The sequence below is a fragment of the Narcine bancroftii genome, chromosome 1, assembly GCF_036971445.1.
Source record: "Narcine bancroftii isolate sNarBan1 chromosome 1, sNarBan1.hap1, whole genome shotgun sequence".
Lineage (NCBI taxonomy): Eukaryota > Metazoa > Chordata > Chondrichthyes > Torpediniformes > Narcinidae > Narcine > Narcine bancroftii.
In genome coordinates, this window is record NC_091469.1 from 131,605,757 (window position 1) to 131,627,188 (window position 21,432).

At 40.0% G+C, this 21,432-nt stretch overlaps 1 protein-coding gene across 11 annotated transcripts in view; it reads left to right on the top strand.

The window, feature by feature from the left end:
• acsl1a (acyl-CoA synthetase long chain family member 1a) overlaps window positions 1–21,432 on the top strand; it is a 241,795-nt gene that overhangs the window by 68,497 nt on the left and 151,866 nt on the right. For 4 of the 11 annotated variants that reach the window (XM_069939872.1, XM_069939896.1, XM_069939886.1 and 1 more), the window contains exon 2: window positions 9,786–9,839. The exons of 5 other annotated variants lie outside the window; for them this stretch is intronic. The gene's annotated coding sequence lies outside the window, so the exon portion shown is untranslated. Of the gene's footprint in view, window positions 1–5,422; window positions 5,467–9,785; window positions 9,840–21,432 lie in introns of those variants that run through there. 2 more of the 11 variants (XM_069939905.1, XM_069939935.1) reach the window with 2 other exon arrangements.

A 21,432-nucleotide genomic window follows, 5' to 3' on the forward strand; every position in this document is an offset into this window, starting at 1 on the left:
CTTTGTAGGGCATTGGTCAGACTACATGTGGAGTACTGGGAGCAGTTTTGGGTCACATATCTAAGGAACGATGTGGCCAAGTTGGAGAGGGTCCAGAGGAGGTTTATAAGAATGATTCTGGGGAGGAGAGGGTTAACATTCAGGAAGTGTTTTGCAGCTCTGAGCCTGTACTCATTAGAGTTTAGAAGATGAGGGGAGCTCTCACTGAAGTTGGCGAATATTGAAAGGGTTGGATATTATGAATGTTGAGAAGATGTTTCCAGTTGTGGGAGATTCTTGGACCAGAGGGCACAACTGCAGAATTAAAGGATGCCCCTTTAGAACAGAGATGTGGAGGAATTTCTTCAGCCAGAAGGTGGTAAATCTGGAATTTGTTGTGCAGGCCCAGTCATTGGGTAGATTTAAAGCAGAACTGATATAGAATGATTAGTAAGGGTGTCCAAGGTTATGAGGAGAAGGCAGGAAAACTGGGTTGAGAGGAAAAATGCATCAGTCATGATTCAAATAGCTGAGCAGACTCAATAGGCCAAATGACCTAATTCTAGTCCTGTCTCTTGTGATCTTGCATCCTGCTTGTGTAGATGATTTAATTGTATCAAAGTTTCAACATAATTCCGATGTAATTGCTTCGTTATGAGGACTTCAAGTAATTTACCATAAGATTCAAATATCAATGTCTTTACATTAATTGTGAAACTGTCATTCTTTGGGGGATTTTGGTTTTAATTATTGTATCTCTAGATGCTGGTTCATTATTTAATCAGAAATGAAATTAATGGTCATCTTCCTGAGCCAGTTTCCAGATTTGGAGGCAGAAGTTTGAATCCTCACAATAGCTGAGAACTTTGTTCAAATACTGTAGTTGCATAAACCGTTGATATTAATAATGAAGATCATGAAACCCTAATGCCTTTCTGAGAGGGAAAACACACATCCCAAGTTTATTGTCATACAATTGCACAATTCGCGACAGTGGGATGAATGCCTGAAAAAATGTGACAGAAACTGGGAACATTATTTCATAACATACAAAAACATAAGAGAATCACAATTCAACAGGATTTTCAAAATCAAAAATTGTTTAAAACATGCCAATTGGTTTCAAATAGATAAGTAGTTTACAAAAAGAACATCTATTGCCTTTTGTTCACAATTATTTTCTGTCCTCGTGTGGTACAAAGAGAACCAGAGGACACCAAGGACACAGTGAGGGAGGGAACATTTTGTTCATTGGACACAGTGATTTCTTATTGGTTTTTAACATACATTTGAGTATGGGCTCAGTCACATGGTGTCATGGTCAGACAGTCAGGCTATCAGATGTGTAACAACTGATCTGTGTCACCAAGACCTAGGAGAATAAAGGAAGTGAGAAGAAATTACGTATATTTTTCAGTCCCAATTTAAAATATAGAAACGTAGTTACAAGTTATGATTCAAGACTAGGTATTTTCATCATAATCCTGTTGTCAGTCAACTGACTCTAAAAACTTTATACAGGTATACCTTGCTTTACAAAAATAGAGCATTCCTATGAAACCTTTCATAAACCAAAATGGCATAAAGCAAAGACCCATTCACTACTACTGAAGGCCATTTTCCTAAAAGTGAAAATCCATTCAAATTTCTTTTGGATAGGGAACACAAGTTTCTTCATAAAATCAAATTTGCGTAAAACGAGTATTCGTAAAGCGGGTTATGCTGGAGGCCAGAAGCGTTGGTCAACCTTTAATTCTTTTGGATGCTGTGTGACCTGCTGAGTTTCTATAGCAGGTGTGCACTGCATACATCCCCAGCATTGGATTCAAAAATCCAATGCTGGGGGTTGTTTTGCGGGCAGACCATCTAAATCATGGAATGAGTAAGATGTGTATGATGGGAGGAGAGCACCATGGAAAGAGCAAAAGAGGCTGGAGGTTTTACGTGATGGCAGCAAGGAAAGTGATGAATGGAACTGGATAGGGGAGGAATGATAGACAGATGGAATCAGTAGGAGGGGAAGGGATGTGGCCCCACTGGGCTATGTATGCAAGATAGGCAAATGATGGGAGTCCCATTGGAGTTAAACAGGGAAGACTGCAAATACTGTGATTGTCAAGTAATACACATGGAGAAATTCAGCAGGTCATCCAGTGTTTAAAGTAAAGAGATATAACCAATATTTTGGACCTGAGCCTTTCCTTGAGGTATGAGCAAAAAGTAGGCAATAAAACGCTGGGGTGGGGAAGGAAGAGGAGAGAGGAAGGCGCAGGGTAGGTATAGGGGTAGTATAGATTAACAGGTAAGAGGCCACAAGATGTAGGAATGGAATTGGCGCATTGAGTCTGCCCTGCCATTCCATCATGGGTGATTTACTATCGTTTTCAACTTCATTCTTCTGTCTTTCCCCAACCCTCCTCCACCCCCAAAATAACCCATGATTTCCTTCCTGATAAAGAATTCGTCTAACTCTAACTCTGCCCAATTGTTTGGCCTCCACAGCCATCCGCGGCAACCAATTCCACAAATTCACCATCCTCTGGGTAAAGAAATTCCTCATCTCTGTTCTAAAGGGACATTATTGTACTCTGAGGCTGTGCCTTCTGGTCTCTGACTCTCCCACCGCAGAAACATCCTCGCCACATTCATTCTATCCAGGTCTTTCATTCTTCTAAACTCTGTATTCAAATACTACTCATATGAAAACCTTTTCACTCCTGTGGATCCTCTTGAATGCTCACATAAGGATATGGAGCTCCAAACTGCTCACAATTTTCTAATTGTGATCTGACCAGTTAGACTTTGAGTGGCATCAAATGGATTCCTCTTGTATGAAGGTCTGCAGAGTGGGTCGTAGTGTTAGCAGCTTAAGTTGGGTTAGCCTGCATGGAAGTGTTGATGAAAGTGGGTACAGGAATGATCTTGAGGGTAGCAAGTTATTGTCTGAAAGCACACCTTGAGGTGACGATTTGGAATTGGACAAAGACATTGAATTCGATCTTTGTTCAAATAGTATTCCAATATTGATCTTTGCATTGAATAGTCACAGAACATTTTTACACTTCAGTAACTTTGTTTGGTTGCAAATTCACTGGTTAAAACCAAAGTAATAGGTGATAATTAAAAAAAAATGTTGAGTAAGTGAAAACTCGCTTTGTAACTGTGGAGCAATTATTCAGAGCAATTTACAAATACAGAACAGTAAAAACTCTTCCCAACTTAGTATCTACTGTTTATTCATTCAACTGTGACTCCTCTGTTCCCTGTGTTGCACAGAACAAGTGCTGGGTCTCCTTGCTGATCTTTATCACGTAAAATTATGTTCATTGGGATTGGAGAAGAATGGGAGGAGCACAGCTGCTTCTTTGGCCAAAAAGACAATTACTATATTTCTACGCATAGAATGTGCACCTAATATGTGTATTTTACAAACCAGGCACCCCCACATTATATGCGTGTGTGCGCTATATGAGAATATTTTTACATGTTGAAAGAACACACAGAATTAATAGCAAGTGTGGGAATAGCGGCATTGAAAGCACACAATTTATTGCAGCCGTGTGAAAGACGCCGGCATTTTATAGCGAGTGTGAGAATATTATAACGAGCATGAGAATGTAATAGCGTCAATGAAAGAATGGGTACAATTTATAGCTGGTGTGGGAAATTTTGATCTTGGGAATTATTTCTTTATACTGAATACCATGGTATTCCTATAAACAGGACATTGTGGCGAGGGCACTGCACCTTTATCAATGTTAATTGCCCAGACCCATCCCTGAGGAAGGAGATCAACATATCAGTGCCTCTGATTTGAGACAACATTAGAATTAAAATCCTGCTCAACTCTGAAGCCTGTCTCTGATCTATTTAATTGATTCCTCTCCCTAAGCTTGTTTCTCGGCACTTTCAGGTGCTCCAGGGAAGATCATGCACTGGCAGTTGCAGCTGGGGGAGTATAGCTGACACATTCAGGTGGCCGCGGAGAGGATGTCTTTCTGTCACTTGAATGTGCCAGCTGATAGATAGCCGTCTACCAGCGATAGCCGGCTCCTCGGGACTGTAGTCTAGTCCCGCCAACGCTGCCTTGACGTCATTTACAGCGCGTCAAAGCATGACTGACAAACAATATCAAGACAAAAAATAGTCTCAGAACTCAGCCAAAAAAAACAAATTAATGGTATATTTTGAGTTTGCATCTAGCGCATATTTTATTTACAGCTGTATAAATGAATTTCACCCTGCATCCCTCAGGTTCCCGATCAATTTTCATTTGAATAATTGGACTGTTGATCGTATTACTGACAGTGCAATAAAAAAACCAACCCTGACAGTAAAACAAACATTTCCTAAAGTATGTTGCACACTTATCAACCCATTGCGCGAGATCTACATTATGGCATCGCTGCTGCAATGTTCGGATGGTGGATACTGCCCGACTCGCGCTGCCGGTCCCTCCCCCCTCACCCACCCGACTCGTGCTGTTGGTCTCCCGCCTGCCCAACTTGCGCTGCCGACCCTCACCCATCTGACTCGCGCTGCCGGTGCTGTGCGTATTTTAAAAAAAAACACTGAAACCCTGTCCTGGGTAAACTTGTACCTCTCACTTTGTTCGTTTTAGATTGGTCAGTGTTTGAGCTACCGAAAGAAAACAGAGACACGCTGAGAGCACTTCAGTTTATACAAATCTGTATTACAAAATCTTAAGCTGATTTCAAACTACAATATGCAAGCTCTTCCTAATTATACTTATAAACGCCTGGACTGGTCCCAACTGCCAAAGCGAGGCAACGACCGCACACTTGTAGTAGGTTGTCGGGGCGCCGGTAGCAGTTTCTCCACCTCCCCCTACCAGGACGTTGGTTGGACTCTAGAAGTTCTTCTTGCTGAGAGACGTTGCCACCCCTCAGAGAGTCTGAAACTTCAGCAGTGGGACCACGGCTTGTATTACCCAAAAATTGCTAACTCAAGCACCTATTCCCTGCGCAAAAAAAAGATAACCGAGCACGCCTAGGCTTCTATCAAATACCACAACTTTCTAGCTTATCACTTTGAATACAATGATTTACTTAGCTTCAAGAGAACTTTCTAGCTTATCACTTTGAATACACTGGTTTACTTAGCTTCAAGGTCTCGCCTGACAGTCTGCGACCAACAATCCCATCAATCTCAAAAAGCAACTGGCTAACAAACAGGAAGATTAAACATTCTTGGTTCCAGATGTCTTTTTGTCAGATAACTGCATCTCTGGGCCCCATGGTGGAATTTAGCTTATGTCTGCTGATTCTTTCATTATTCTCAAAGTAGGTTACTGATACTCTGCCTTGCATAAGCAAAAGCATGGTCTAAATCCTCCATTACAAACCCAGAGTCGATGGCTGATGATGTCACCACGACATCATCAGCCCGCCCCCTGGCAGCCTGGCTGCTTTCAGCTGCCATAGGGATTCTCCAAGCAGGATATTACACCTAATGGAGAAGGGTTAAGTAAGTAGACATCCTAGCCGGGTACCTCAGTTTCAGATGGCCACTCGACATCTGCACAGGAGTACAATGTGTGGCTTTACAGTCAGGTATCGGGGCCTCCTGAAAGTGGCTAATGTGTTGCAGCAGGATATCATGATCATCTATTTAATGGACAATTGACAACTCTGGGGGTTGATTGCGGGAGATTAACTGGCAGATACTAGTACTTATTTTGTCTTCTGTCCAATTTAAATGCAAATTGCTTTTGTCAGTTCGAATTTAGAATACTGTACCTGTGTGGTATATGCGTATGTGCATTATACAAAATTATTTTTACACAATTTATGATTTTCTACGCATTATGTGTGTGTGGATGTTATGTGAGTGAAAATACAGTATAAGGTACTGCAGGACACAAGCTCTGATTTCAATCTTAAACTTGAGCTGTGTAATGTTCCTTGGACTTTAACAGCTCTGTCTGTAGCCAGGGTTATATTGTACAGAAACTATAGTTTTCAAAATTTTATTGAGATATTAATGGTACTGGGGATGTATGACTTTGAGTTAACAAAGAAATTATCTGCCATACTGTTTAATATTCTGGATTCATCCGACATATTCTTCCATTGAGTTACTGCAGTTTATGGAAGTGTCTCTTGACAAGTACTATATGTTCCCATTAAGTCCTCCCTCTATCGTTCAATAAATCATTTGATAGGTTGAATCTAAAGCAAAGCATAATTTTGTGCGTAAAGCTGAACAAGAATGTCTGCAGATGCTGAGGTCGAATCCAATTCGCAAACATGCTGGAGAGGCTTGGCAGCATGTGCAGCATCCATAGGAAGCAAAGGGTAACCAGCATTTTCAGCCTGGGTCCTTTATGACCTGCTGAGTTTTTCCAGCAAGTTTGTGTATTGCACTCGACTGCCAGCCAGCATCTGCAGATTTTCTTGTTGAACTCCATTCAGCTATTCCACTGACAAGTCTCTTTGAAGGGGGGGGGGGATGCCTACCTTGAAGGTCCTCCTCTCCGTCAAATGGAGTTCTGTGAGAGCTTCTCTCACTGCTCCCCCTCTATTATCTGCTGCATGAGGGTGCAGGCACAACAATGGTACTCTTTGCTTCCTACATTTGCTGTGTGACCTGCTGAGTTTTTTTCTCCAGCACTTTTGTATGTTGCATAATTTCTTTATTTTTCTCTGGGTTTCTCTCTCATTAAGGCACATAAAATAGCTGGAAGTATCATTTGAAACTGCATTTTGCTATTTAATTAGCAAAGTCAGTTTCTGACATATTTAGACTACTAAATCGATCACTGAACCCTGTAGTGGAGCCTGCTCTTGCTGAAACTTTTCAGCATTTGTATTGAAGAAATATTATCTTGTAGCAGCTCACCAGAGGCTTAATCAAACTGGCTGAGAGGTTCCAAATGATGTCACAACGTGATGACATCATTTGGAGCGGACACGGTTTTAAAAAGCTGTGTGTGACTGAGTAAATGACTTTTGCTGAACTTCAACTCAACTATGTCTGATCATTTTCTCGTTCTTCATTTTGCACTGTGACACAGTTGCTACAATCTCTTGGATCCTGTACGATTACATTGGGTACAGAATCTGACACCCCATTGAGTTCAATATTGTTTGTAGGATAGCAGATAAGGAGCAGAGTGGAAAATTAGTTTAATGTTTTTATATATTTTGTTTCAATTTAATTTTGTCAATTGCTTTTAAGTTTACTATTTTTTTAATCATATTTACTTAATGAGAAAGATTTCAAATCTCAGAAGTAATGCCCCAAGCTTTTACAATCTAGAAAGTGGAGGGAAGGGTTAGTTATTGCTTTGCCAGTTGGCAACGTTTCAGAAATATTTTGCTGGTGTGGCTTCACTAGAAGTCTGGGGTGCATTGGACTTATTTTGCTTAACATATGGATTTAGTGAGACTGGGTGACACATGCCAACAAGATCTGGCCCATATAAACCTTACATTCCTTTTCTGATGCACTCTAAATCTTTTGGAGGAAGTAATGTTAGCTCCACTACATAACATTTTGTATTCTGTGATATTTTTCAGTGTTAATGGAGTTCACAAATTATAACAGCCATGTTTGGGTGCTCTGTGACTACAAGCCATTATTCCAAATATTACAAACTCCCATTTAATTTAGTGACTTCACTTTAAGGGCTAGTACCAGCTGCAACCATTCACAATTGTGAAAAGAACAGAGTGGCAACAATCAGGAACTGACTGTGCCTTAATTAATCCTCTGGAGAAGGGAGAGAACATTTGTTGCTTTCTCCAGGGACAGGTGGGGAGAGAGAATGAGAGAGAAACATTGAAAGGAACAGCACACTTTGTGTTCAGCAGTCATCTCATGAACATTGGGCTGGAGTGACTGTGCGAAATGGAAAATTTGGCTGAATCTCCATGAAAGGGGAATTATTGAAGCCCACCATGACCAAAGGAAAAGTAATTTTGAAGGTGAATTATTGAAGCCCATCTTGACCAAAGGAAAAGTCACTTTGACCCATGTCGGCATTTTTGGAAGCATAGTGGAAGTCACATTTTTCATTTTCCATTTTCCCTAAGCAAGGAAAAGGTGGAATTGTGACAACTGTTTTGTCTGAAAGGATGTTTCTCAGCAAGCAGCTTGACAAGGATTCATGAGTTTTAAGCAGTCCAGTCACTCAGACTCTCCCACCTCCTTCGTAATTACTTCTGTGCATCAGTTAAAGAGGCTGCGTTCCGGGGAATGTCATGTGAAGACGTAGGGCCAGGACGAAGAATCTGGGTCCTCCGGGAGAAAGTGAAAAATAGTGGGGGGGGGGGGGGGGGGGAACCAGAGAAAAGTTTGAAATTCATCTGAATTACTTATTAACAATCATGGGGAAAAAAATAAAATGCCGTCAAAGGAAGATAGAGGCAGAAGAGCCTTCAGAGAAGATGGAAGGACAGCTAGAAGAGAAAGAAAGGCCTACTTTTGAGGAGAAGCTGGGACCTGTGGTGAAACCTCTCCGATTGAAGAGGGCCTCCTGCGAGCTGTGGTGCCCCGCAACGACAGGAAGGCCCAAGTGAGTCGGGGAGGGGAGCCCTTGACTGTACGTGCGTGAGGAGTCATGCATGAGCAGTCGACAGCAACAGGAGGCCTTGTCTGAATGCTTTACAAGGCCTACCAGACAGGCTCCCGGGAATAAGAAGCAGAGGAGGAAGCACAAACGGTAAAAGAAGAACAAGAATGTCCAGAGGAAATGGTGGAAGAAGCAGAAGGGGTAGGGAAGAAAATCAAAACTATCCCTAAAGTTCAAGAAACATTATTTATGATCATGGAAGAATTAAATTTAATTATATGTGATATTAAGAGATCAGAGGTTAAAGAGATGCAGAAAAGGCATCAGGAAGTGGAAGAGAAAATTCAGAGCATTAATTTAGAAAATAAATTTCTTCAAGAAAAAATAGATAACGTGGATGAAGGATTGGAACATGTGTTGGAGATGAATAAACAATTATCTAAGAAAGTGGACTCATTGGAAAATTACAGTCGAAGAAATAGTAAGATCATTGGTCTGAAGGAGGGCGAGGAAAGAAATGACATTATTCAATTTTTACAATGTTGAATTCCACAGACTTTTGGTCAAGAGCATTTTAAAGGGGATATTGAGAATGAGCGAGCTCTTAGACCTAAACCTCAACTGGATCAAAAACCGAGATCTATCTTGGTTAAATTTCTTTTTTATCAAGTGAGGGGGAAAAAATTTGGAATTAGCAGCTAAACAAGCTAAAGAAAGAAAAGGGCCATTGGAATTTGGAGGAAATAAAATTTTCTTTTATCCAGAAATGAGCTTTGAGTTATTGAAGAGAAGGAAAAGTTTTAATCTGGTTACAAATATATTCTAGAAGAAGGAATACACTTTTATTTTGTGTTACCTGTTACCCTGCGACTCTGAAAGTCTTTGCCAAGTAGATATTTTATGAATCCGGACCATGCACAAGAGTATGTGGGAGGACTACCGGACATACGTCAAGTGATGACTCAAAGAGTGGACACATGAAGGCAGAAAGTAATATTTTAGTGGTGGAAAAAAAATCTGCAAGTGATTTGAAATATTATAGAGGCGAATTTAATATATTCTGAGGAGCCGGAGGCAATGCTGACTGGATCCTGCTAAACTGTTGACATTGTTTTGCGGCTTTAGTCGCAACCCGAAAAATGGAGGGTGGTAGCATTGTCAGGAGATTTTATGACACTGTTAAAGGGGCTACCTTTTTCTTTCTCTTTCTTTCAATATACAATCAAGTATCTTTTTCTTTATTGGATTTAATGTTTATGTTGTACTTAAGGGATTGGTGAAGAGCTGGGGACTGAAGAAGGAGAATTTTGAAAAAGGGGAATATGTAAGTATTTTAAATTTTTTACATGAATAAATGGGTAAAATATGAGTTTTAATGTAAATGGGCTTCAAAATTCTATTAAGAGAGTACTGACATATTTAAAAATTGAAAGTGGATATTGCTTTTTAGCAAGAAACACATTTAATTGAAAAGGGACACCAAAAATTAAAAAGGGATTGGGTTGGACAATAGTAGCGTAGCATTTTAATACAAAAGATAGAGGAGTAAGAATTTCAATAAATAAAATGCTTCCAATTAAAATATATAATACAGTTTTGGATCCATTTGGCCAGTTTGTTTTAAAAATTGTCAGACTTTTTCTGAACAATGGACATTAATGAACATTAATGCTCCAAATGTGAGTGATGGTAAATTTTATACAACAAACTTTTCTAAATATGGGAGAAGTTAATGAAAATATTTTAATAGGTGTAGATTTTAATTTTTGTTTAGACCCCTTATTGGATAGATCTACAAAGAGTGTGTTAAATCCAAGGTGGCAAAAATAACTCTGTCATTAATGCAAGATTTGAACTTGGTTGATATTTGGAGAAGGATATATCCTAGAGAAAGGATTATTCATTTTATTCTTGTAGGCATATTCATATTCTAGAATAGATATATTTTTACTATCAGAGTAGGGTATAGCAGGTTCAATATAAAGCAAGGCTTATATCAGATCATTCTCCTTTGTTTTTAGCTTTAGAAGATAAACAGGGTATGAGTTTTAGGTGGAGATTTAATAATATGTCATTGAAAAAGATTTTTGTCAGTTTATTAGAAATCAGATAATCTAATTCTTGGACTTTAATGGTGACTCAATGGATAATAAATTTGTTCTTTTGGATGCAATGAAGGCATATATTCGTGGTCAGATAATAAGCTTTTCTTCTGAAGTTGAAAGGGAGAATATGTCTCAAGTTAATAATTTAGAGGCAGAAATATTGATCTTAGAAAAGGAATTACATAAGCAGTTATCAGAAAAAAAAATTCTAGTGAACAAAAATCTAAGTTATAATACATTACAATCTTAAAGAACAGAAAAAAATGATTGAGAAACATTATAAACTGGGCGAAACAAGCACATAAGCCTGACAATTGAAAACTGAACCAGAATCAAAAACTATTATTGCAACTAGAGATGAGATGGGTCACATATCTTGTAAACCTCAGGATATTAATAAATCTTTTCAGCAATTTTATACAAAATTATATAAATCTGGATCCAGGCAGGATGATGATAAAATCGATCAATTTTTAACTCAAGTAAATTTATCTAATTATGGAAGAGCAGAAAATATTCAGAACTTTTTACAGTTGCAGAAGTAGCAAGAGTTATAGCTTCTTTACAGAATAACAAAAAAAGCTCTGCACTAATCACATACGCTTGAAAAGGAACTGGCTATATTTAAAACTGATACCTTGAGGTATCTCAACAGTTGATTTTGTTTTTAAATGTGTTGATACCGTTATGTCTTTGTTATTTGGGAGGCTTTGTAAATAACTTAGAGATGCAAGATTCAAATAACAGAAGAGAGTTTACTTACTGATGACTTCCACTATCTCAGGAAACTGTTCACACACACACTAACATAAACATGCACCTCACAGTGGTGCACTATAGTTACTACAGTGAGAAGGGTATATTCTTCTGCAGTTACAAAATAGTTCACATTATCCTGACTATATAACAGGTACCTTTTCTATTGTGGTCCGTGCAATGAGCATTTGAACAAGTCTTTGTGCTATAGGTGGCATTTAAATGGAAATGGTCCACTCTGAAATTAGTAAACACAGGAAACTGATGACTCCTGATGGCCTGACATATATCTGTTTGCCACCTTTCTAAAAATATTTGCTTCTTATTACAATATTGCTTATTGTAAGGCCTGCATTTGTTGCTTGGTGGTTAATTCTTCAGTGTTGCAGGATTTCAGACTATCTGACTTTTGTGTATGGACTTCGGGTGTGCTTGGATACCAATGTTTCTTCGGTTGGTGAACCTCGGATGGGGAGGAAGGAAATAGCCGGTGCATGTGTTGTGGGTGTTGTTAACCATGTGGTTAAATTTTTTAATTAAGTGTACATGTAAGATCATCATTTGTGAAAGTTCAAGTGATAATTTGGGCTTTGAATGATTTTAAACATGTGAAAGTTAATACTAGTTTGTTATATGAGGAGAAATGTAACAAACTAAGCCCGTACTTTCCAGCATTATGAAAAAGATTCAAGATTCCTTTATTGTTGTGTAATAGTACAGAAAATAAAATGTACAAAATTCCCCTTCTGCCTGCTGTAAGGCAGATAAAGATTTTCCATGTGTTGTCTGGCGCCCCTTACAGTATGGGAGAAAAAGAAGAAAAGAGAGTTCCTTCAGAGTTTCTAAATGTCTGTGGATTCGCTTCCAGCACTCCCGCAGCTTCTGCAGCTGCACAAGGCTCCTGTTCGATCCATCAGCAAACCGAGCTCCACAAACCTCTAACACAACCAGAAAGCCGTCAGCCCCCAAGGCCCATTGGGAGCCATTTTTTTCCCTCAGCACCACCTTGAATTTCGGTTCTAATACCAGTGCGGGTCCTCTGACCGCAAGTCTCCTGCAAACTGTGTGGGTCCTTGGCCATTGAGTCCTTCGCTGGTCCGCTGCTGTGGTGGTTGCTTTCCTGTGGAGTCATCTCTTCTTCTTCTTCTCAGTGAGGGTGTTGTCTACATTTTGGTTTCCCTGCACCAACCTGCTGCTCCCTAGAGTTTGAAACCCCTCCTAATAGCTGCTGAGCACAGGTGCAGCCATCTTAGGCACAGTCCCGTGGTTGAAGGATTTTAGTCCTGCAATTCTACACCAGCCATTCTCAGTGGACCTCACCCTCCTTGACCACTCCTCCATTTCCATCAATCACTCCCTTGGTACCTACCTCTGTGACTGCAGCAGGTGCTCCACTTGCACCCACATCTCCTTCGTCACCACTGTCCGGGGCCCCAAACAGTTTTTCTTGTGGATCTGCTAGGGTCATCTATTGCATCCTGTGCTCCTGTTGTGGTCTCTTTTACTTCTGGAAAAACACCACCTCATATTCCTTCTGGGTACCCTCCAACCGGATGGCTCTGATTTTCTAAGGGACCAATTTTGTCTCTAGCTTTCCGTTTACCATTAGCAGCATCTTTTATTACCATTATTATAATCGGGGCCCCTATCTATTCCAAATATGTCTATCATATCTTAAATATTGTTGCTATTCTATAATTATAGGTATTAATATAGGGTTATTGTCTTTTTTGTTATTGACTTAGCATTTCATTTATAAATAAAATCTTTTGCTGACCCCTCACTGAGTACAGTACCATTTGAATCCAAGAAGTAGACAGGCTGCCTTCTTCAAAGAAGGATGAAAGGAATCTAGCTTGTGCAGCCAAATAGTACTTTTTGAAATCCGGTAGGGTTATTCCCCCCCCCCCCCCCCCCCACCCACCTCCACACCATGTTATAGTTCCACATTAATTTTTCCAACGAAATCCTCAACACCTTATTATTCCAAAGGAACTGCCTAATAACATTATTTAGCAATAAAATATATTTTGTTGGCAAAGAAATGGGCAGCAATTGGAAAAGATATTGTAATCTTGGCATCACTTTCATTTTAACAAAATTAACCTTTCCCACCAAAGTAATCAGCAAATCTTTTCATTTCTGCAAATCCTTCTTTATCTTCCCTAAAAGAGGAGAATAATTTAATTTATACAAATTTTGCAAGTTATTATTATCATTATTCTTAAGCATTTGATTCCATCTACTTTCCATTTAAATGGATTTCCTTATATTTTACAACTTGCATATCTCCTTTCTAAAGACGGGAAAGGATTTGACATCAATCTTTTATTTACATGTACAAGTCATAATTAAGAGATATTCTTCTTGCTTACAAAATCAGCAGAAGTCTGGAAGAGTTTCCCCCAGTGTACATTGAACTCTGTTCTCTGCCAGCCAGATTTCTGGTCTTTAATTAACACATGCAGATGGTTAGTTTCACACTAATATTGAAATATTAAGGAATGCATTAAGGATTCTGGAGCCCAAGGTTTTGTGATTGGGCAGAAGTGATAATTGATTCTAATTTCCTGTCTAGAAGGTTTGCTCGCCAAAAACTTGTATCTTTCCCTCCCAGCCTGTTCACTAGAAGCCTATGATTTTTATCTCTGTTACTGAGGAAAATCTATGCTGGTTTTCTCATTATTAAAATTTGTAGCTAGCAAATTTCTACAGGGACACCCCTGCCTACTCAATCTACTCAAAGGGAAGACTGCTGACATCTGACTATTAGTTATAATTTTAGCTTGTGGTTTATGATAGAGAATTTTTATCCAGTTTATAAATATTTTACATATAGCAAATTTCTCCAAAGTTTTAAATAAAAAAGACCATTCTAAGCAATCAAATGCCTTTTCAACATCCAAAGAAACTGTTATACTATAATTCAGTTTTAAGTTAGCCATATGTATTATATTTAATAGCCTGCCCAGATTATTTGCAGGATGTCTTCCTTTAACAAATCCCACCTGATCTGAATGTATCAGTTTAGGCAACCCCAGCCTGTTAGCTATAGCCTTCACCAATATCTTATAATCAGCATTCAGAAGCGAGATAGGCCTATATAATGAAGTTTTTAATGGGTCCTTCTTCTTCAGCAACACTAATAATAGTTGTTGAAAAGGAGTCTGGAAGAGTCTGAGTCTCTGCTGCCTGATCCAGTACATCCATCATAAGAGGCATGAACAAATCCTTGAATTGTGTATAGAACTCTGGCGGGAACCCATCTTCCCCCAGAGACTTACTAGCCTGAAAGGTGCTCAGAGCCTTCTCAATTTCCTCTCTTGTGAAAGAGGCATCCAGCTCCATCAGATCTCTGGCCTCTAATTTTGGAAGCTCAATGGTCACAAAGAACTTGACTATCTCATTAACATCTAATAATTCTGATTTATACAACTTTGTATAATATTATTTAAAATACCATTAATCTCTTTCATTTAAAATACCATTAATCAATTACCATTAATTAAAATACCATTAATCTCTTTCTAATTGTGGGTTAACATATCGCATTTATCATCCTTAACAACTCCTCTGACTTCACTTGCTAGGACAAAATCTTATATGTTCGTTCTTCTAATTCATAATATTTTTGCTTAGTTTTTAAAAAGTTTATCTGTTCTGTACATTTTCAACGCATTTTATATCAATTTTTTATATTTACCAAGAGTCTATACAGTACTTGTAAACCCATCCTTCGATATTCTTTGTCCAATTCTGTTATTTCCTTTTCCAAACCACCATTTCTGCAGTATATTCTCTTTTAAGATTTTTTTTGTATCTTAAATAATTTGCTCTCTTAGCCTTAAGCACATCCCATAACAAAAAAAACCTGTTCTCAGTGGAAGAGAGGTTCGTATCACAAAACAACTCTATCTGTCTCCTAATAAACTCACAAAAGTTTATCCTTTTCAACAACATGGCATTAAGATGCCATTTATACACTTTCTTGTTTTTCCAATATCAAAATAGTTAAGGTTAATGGCAAATGGTCTGGGAGTATTCTCGCCAAGTACCCCATTTTTATCACTCTGCTTTTTAACTGTGCAGACTTTAAAAATAAATCAATCCTTGCATGAGTCATGGACCCCTGAGTAGAGTGAATAGTCTGCAAGGTTGAGCTGCTTCCAGATATCAATCAAATTTATCACCAGTGATTACATCACTTTTGCAGCTTTCACCTTCATTTCCGTTCTTGTTGATTTATCCAATATAGGATCCAAACAAAAATTAAAATTCCCCCCGACCAATATATTTTGCCTTCCCCCTGCTGTTTTTAAAAAGACATCCTTCATAAAGGCTTCATCATCATAATTTGAAGAATAAATATTCATAAATGTCCAGGATTCTGCAAAAATCTTGCAATGTGCCATTACAAACCTTCCTACTCGGTCAATTGATATATATTCTACTCTTACCGGTACATTTTTATTAATAAAGATTGCTACCCTTCTTGCTTTTGAACTAAAAGAAGATGATATTACTTGGCCCACCCATCCTCTTTTTTAACTTGGCACGCTCCAGTTTAATAAGATGTGTTTCCTGCAGAAAAACTATGTCTACTTTGTTATTTTTAAGTATGCCTAGACCCTTTTCCTTTTCTCTGTTTAATTTAACCCATTAACACTAAGATGGATAAACTTTAACATTCTATTCATACCAATTCTTAAACAAATGTTGTTCACCAATAAAAACTGTTTTGATTGTTCAAATAATATTGTGGACTTTCCCTTTAAAGAAAAAAATGCGTAATGCCCCTGCTCTGTCACTGATGTAAACAAGAAGCAGCAGGCAGGCCATCGGTTCTTCCAAGGAAGGAGGGAACCCCCCCCCCCCCCCCCTTTTTGTGCCATCTTGTAAAAATACTCCTTTCTTGGTCCCATTATCTCCCTAGACTGGAGTCTCCAAGTTTTTGCTCTTTCTTACCTCACCACGCAAGTTGCAATAACATTGACATTCAGTAATAATTAAAAGAGGATTTTAAAAAATGCTTATTTAGTTCCATTATAAACGTTGTTCTCAGTCTTATCTAATGTCTTCAGTCTTCTCATAATCTTCATAGAAATGCCTCCACATCTTTCTTAGACTTGAAAAAAAATGCTGTTTTCCCTCCCCTGCTTCAACCCTCAGTATTGCATGGTATATCATCGGAAAAACTCATTTTTTGACTGCAATTGTCTCTTCACATCATCAAACTCCTTCCTTTGCTTGATCAAACTTGAAAGAATAGCACCCTTCCATCGTCGACCTCAAGCAAGCCATAATGTTGTTTAGAATAATTAAATGCCTGCTCCCAAAATCGCTTACTGATCCCGCTAACTCAAAAGTCTTACCAGGACCGACTGTGGTCGCTGCTCTTCAGGTCTTCTGGGACCAAGGGTCTGATGAGCTCTTTCCATATATAACCTCCTTAAATTTATACTCTCCCAACACTCATGGGATCCACGATTCATAGAAGCTCCCTTGATCATTCCCTTCAGTCCCCTCCTTCATTCCAATAATTCGAACCTTGTTGCATTTGCTAAAATTTTCCAAGTGGTCGATCTTGTCCAGCAACATTTCCCTATCCAAGTCCCACTTTTTTTGCATCATCTTCTAAAGCTTTCAGCTTTACTTGTGTTGTAACCATGTCGACTTCCACTTGGCCCATTCGATTCATTAAGTCATCAGTTGCCTCTGACATGCTCTGTATTGCTTTTTCCACACGCAGTATCTCCATCTTCTCCAGGATTTTACTTAAAGTTTACTCCAACTGCCCACCCCCCCCCCCCCCCCCCAGCTCCCTTTGAGGCTTTGATGATCCCTATGGACTGGGTGCCTCTTCAGATTTTGTTTTTTGCGGTCTTGATTTCTTGCTAGTCTTTTTGTATATCTGTAGTGGAAAAATGCTTGAAAATTTAAACCTTTAAATTGTCTTTTATCACGCTTCACAGAGACCTCATTCAAGACACATCTGCCTAGATCCTTCACATGGCCATGCCCCCATGCTATCAATATTGAAACCTTGACAGACCATGTTGCTCAATAAAGCTTTAATTAAGAAGTTTTTAAAAATTAACTAAAAAATTAATTTTTCCATTTCTAGCCATTGAAGCTTCTTATTAGTGCATAGAAATTTACAACAGCCACTCTCAAGTTTTTTTTGGTTCGGATTTTGCTCATAGTTTATGGGCCCTCTTCTCTATGAAGCAGTCAAATTTTGGTGTCTTCTGTACATCTCTCCTACTGACGACATTAAAAAAAACATAAAAATAGTTATGTTGTGTGAGGTGAAATTAAGACTTTTACTTAAATGTGCTATGGCCACCAGGGAGCCATAGAGCACCCCACTGTTGAGAAATGTTGCTCTACTGCACTGTACAAGCCTTTCAGCCCACATAGTTGTGCCAACCTAATCACCTCCTCCAACTGCCTAGAGTGCCCCTATTGCATAAAATTTCAATTTTTCTCAGATATTGTTTGCTAAAAATCCACTTGTCTGGCAAAACTTTATATCCTTTATTGTTCTTTTGTTTCACTGCCAGAATACTTTCACTGAGACATTCTCTCTTTGCCTAGAATGGCTGCTCCTTTTTCAGCTTTGCCCATCTTGTCCGAGGCTTGCTGGAGATACCACAACATTAACCTTGAGCTGAATTTCTGTTGACCACTTGTTTTTTTCATTGTGCTCGGAATACTCAAGAACTGTTCTCTTTGCATGGCTGATCTAGTGTGGCCCAAACGGTACATTCCTCTCACTTGTTCTTACGGATACTTTGTAATGTGGGAATGGGGCAGTTCTTAAACATTTTATAATCTTTATTGCTTTTTGAGTATTTGTTGTGATTATCACATTTTGTACTCTAACCTTTGCTCATCCCATTTTATCTTATCGCTCATACTGGTTTTAATCATCATGGAATTTTCCAGGTAATTGATTCGAGGTTTTGGTTTTTTTTGAGAGACTTGATGGGGGCAAGATTGGACATGCACTAACGGGCGCATAAAGCATCTGGTTCTCACTGGTCTGCCAAGATGCACCAATGGGCTTTTTCTAATTGGTTCCATGTGTTTAATTGCATGGTTAATTTTTTTTTGTTCAGGTTTACGTGGAAGAGTATTTGAACTAAGGGAAGTGCAAGAGGCTACAAATGGGGAAAAAATATCTAAGGTGGTAGAAGTAAAAAAGAATGAGGCCATGGAGGATCTGAGAGGAACGGTTTGAATTTAGCAATTAAGGAGTTTTCTGGTCTGTGAGCCGACTTAATGCAGAATAGCTGGGTGAATGGGATGATTTAAAAGTTTATGAAGGAAAACAAGACTGTTTTAAAATCCAGTCTGGTGGTGATGTCTGGACCTAGGTGAGGTCATCAGCATTATATATGCTGAAGATGATAAAAGCCAGAAACCTGAATTTCAGATAACATTCAGCATGAGGTGAGCAAATCACTGATGCAAGGCCCTTTTAAGAAATTGAATTCTGGCAAAGGTTCCATTCTCAATTATTCAGGGAGTATACGGAACAGGAGTTGCAGTGGACCAATCAGTCCCTCGAGCATGCTCCACCATTCCGCAAGATTATTCTGATTCTGTCTCAGCCTCACAGCAATTTCCTGCTATCTCCCAATATCCCTTGGCTCTAAAAAGTCTGTTAATAACTGTCTTGAATGCATTCACTGATTCTGCCTCCACAGATCTCTCATCTCCCAAGACTCCTTATTCTAAAAATATGCCCTGTAGTTCCAAATACCACCACAAGGGGAAATGCCCTCTCAGCACCTCCCCTAACAGACACCTCAGGATCATGTATATTTCAATGAAATTGTGACTGACGTCAACCACACGAAGCAGAGTGGTTAAATCCAGTCTTTGATAGAGTGATATATTCAGCTAGATCTTGTCTCTGTCAAAGCCCAGGTCAGAAGGAGGAACATGAGCTCCGATTGGCTTTATATACAGGGTCGTCAGTGGTGGCCCATGGTGACCTAGTGGTGTAATGGCATATCACCACATTCAACCTCCTTTAAAGGAATTTGGCCACTCCACCCTGCTAGTTCATAAGTTCAGGATCTGGCATGCTTTCCTTAGTCTCTTGGATCTTCAAGGTACTGGGGCAGGGGAGGTGGGGGGTATTGGGGGCATGGGATCCCAGACGTTGGGTGGTTGAGGGCACAGGGCTGCTCGTCGACTGCAGAGTAGGGGTATGCTGGGGGGATGTAGGGCTTTCCTGACGGTTACAGGCTGTTGGGGGTGTATCGGTCTGCGGTTTGTTTTGGGGTGATATGATGGTCAGTTGTCCTGGTGTCTGCTGTCCGGCTTGCTGGTCCTTCGGGGTCCGTGATTCTTCCTCATCATACATGATACTGGCCAGCGCGATGTCCCTAATGGCTACTGAATCTTCCTGTCTGTCTCTGAATGCGACGACCGTGTAGTGGGGGTTCACATGCCTCAGCTCTACTGGCTCCACCAGTGGGTCCGTTTTGTGGGGCCTGCAATACTTCCGGAGGAGCGCCGGACCCGGTGTCATCAGCCATCTAGAGAGCACCGTGCTCGTTGCAGCTTTCCTTGAAACTGAAAACAAGTGGTCATGTGGAGTCGTGTTTGTAGCGGTACACAACAGTGAGAGTATCGAATGTAAAGCCTCTGGTAACAGGTCCTGCCATCTTGCCACGGGTAGGTCTTTTGCCTTTAAGGTCAACAGTACTGTTTTCCAAATAGTGGCATTTTCCCTTTCCACTTGCCCATTACCCCTGGGGTTGTAGTTTGTAGTGCGACTTGTGGCGATACCTCTGTCCCGTAGGTATTGCTGGACATCTGCACTCATAAATGCAGCACACTTGTCAGTGTGTATATAGCTGGGGTACCCACACATGCTGAAAATAGATTTCAGGGACTTTATTACTCTGGCTGCTGACACGTCGGGGCTTGGAATTGTGAAAGGGAAGCGGCAGTATTCATCTATGGTGTTAAGAAAATAGACGTTCCTGTCATAGGAGGGGAGCAAGCCTTTAAAGTCGAGGCTGAGGTGTTCAAAGGGTCTGGTGGCTTCTATCAATGTAGTCCTGTCTGGCAGGTAGAACTGCGGATTGCATTCTGCGTAGATGGGACAGCCTTGTTTATTGTCCTTACCTCCTCCACCGAGAACAGGAGATTATGGGTTCTTATGAAATGGAACAATGTAGCGACCCCTGGGTGGCCCAGCTCATTATACAAGCTCTGCAGCTGGGATGTGTGATTGAGGCCTGCACAGATGCCCCTGGACAGAGCATCTGGGGGCTCATTGAGCTTCCCGGGCCAGTAGAGAATATCGTATTTGTACGTGGACAGTTCTATCCTTCAGCGCAAAATTTTGTCGTTTTTAAAATTTTTCCCCTGTTCTGGTAGTCGAACATGAATGCCACGGAAACGCTTACAAGCCAGGTAATGTCTCCAATGCCTCACCGCTTCTACGATGGCCTGTGCCCCCTTCTTTACTGCTGAGTGTCTTACCTCTGAACCCTGTAAAGTCTGCGAGAAAAAGGCTACCTGGTCACCCCTCCTGATTCAGTGTGGCCGTTAATGCTACATCTGAGGCATCCGTCTCCACTTGGAAAGGGATTGTCTCATCTATGGCCCTCAGGATTGCTTTTGCAATCAGGCCCCTAATCTCTGTAAAGGCTTTGACAGCCACCGGGCTTAGGGGAAACGCTGAGGCTTTTATGAGCGGGTGGGCCCTGTTGGCATAGTTGGCATAGTGTACATAGTACACAAAGAGTGCCAAACATCTCTTTAACATTTTCTGTGTGTGAGGGACTGGGAGGTCTAGGAGTAGCCGCATGCGGGCAGGGTCCAGACTGATTTCCCCGTTTTGTACTATGTATCCCAGGATGGCCAGTTTCTTAGCACTAAATACGCAATTATCCTTATTGTATGATTGGTTACGTTCCTTAACTGCCTGGAAGAAGTGCTTGAGGTTTGTATCATGGTCGGCATGAGAGTGGCCACAAATGATAACATTGTCGAGGTAAGGGAACACCACCTGGAGTTGATACTCGTCTA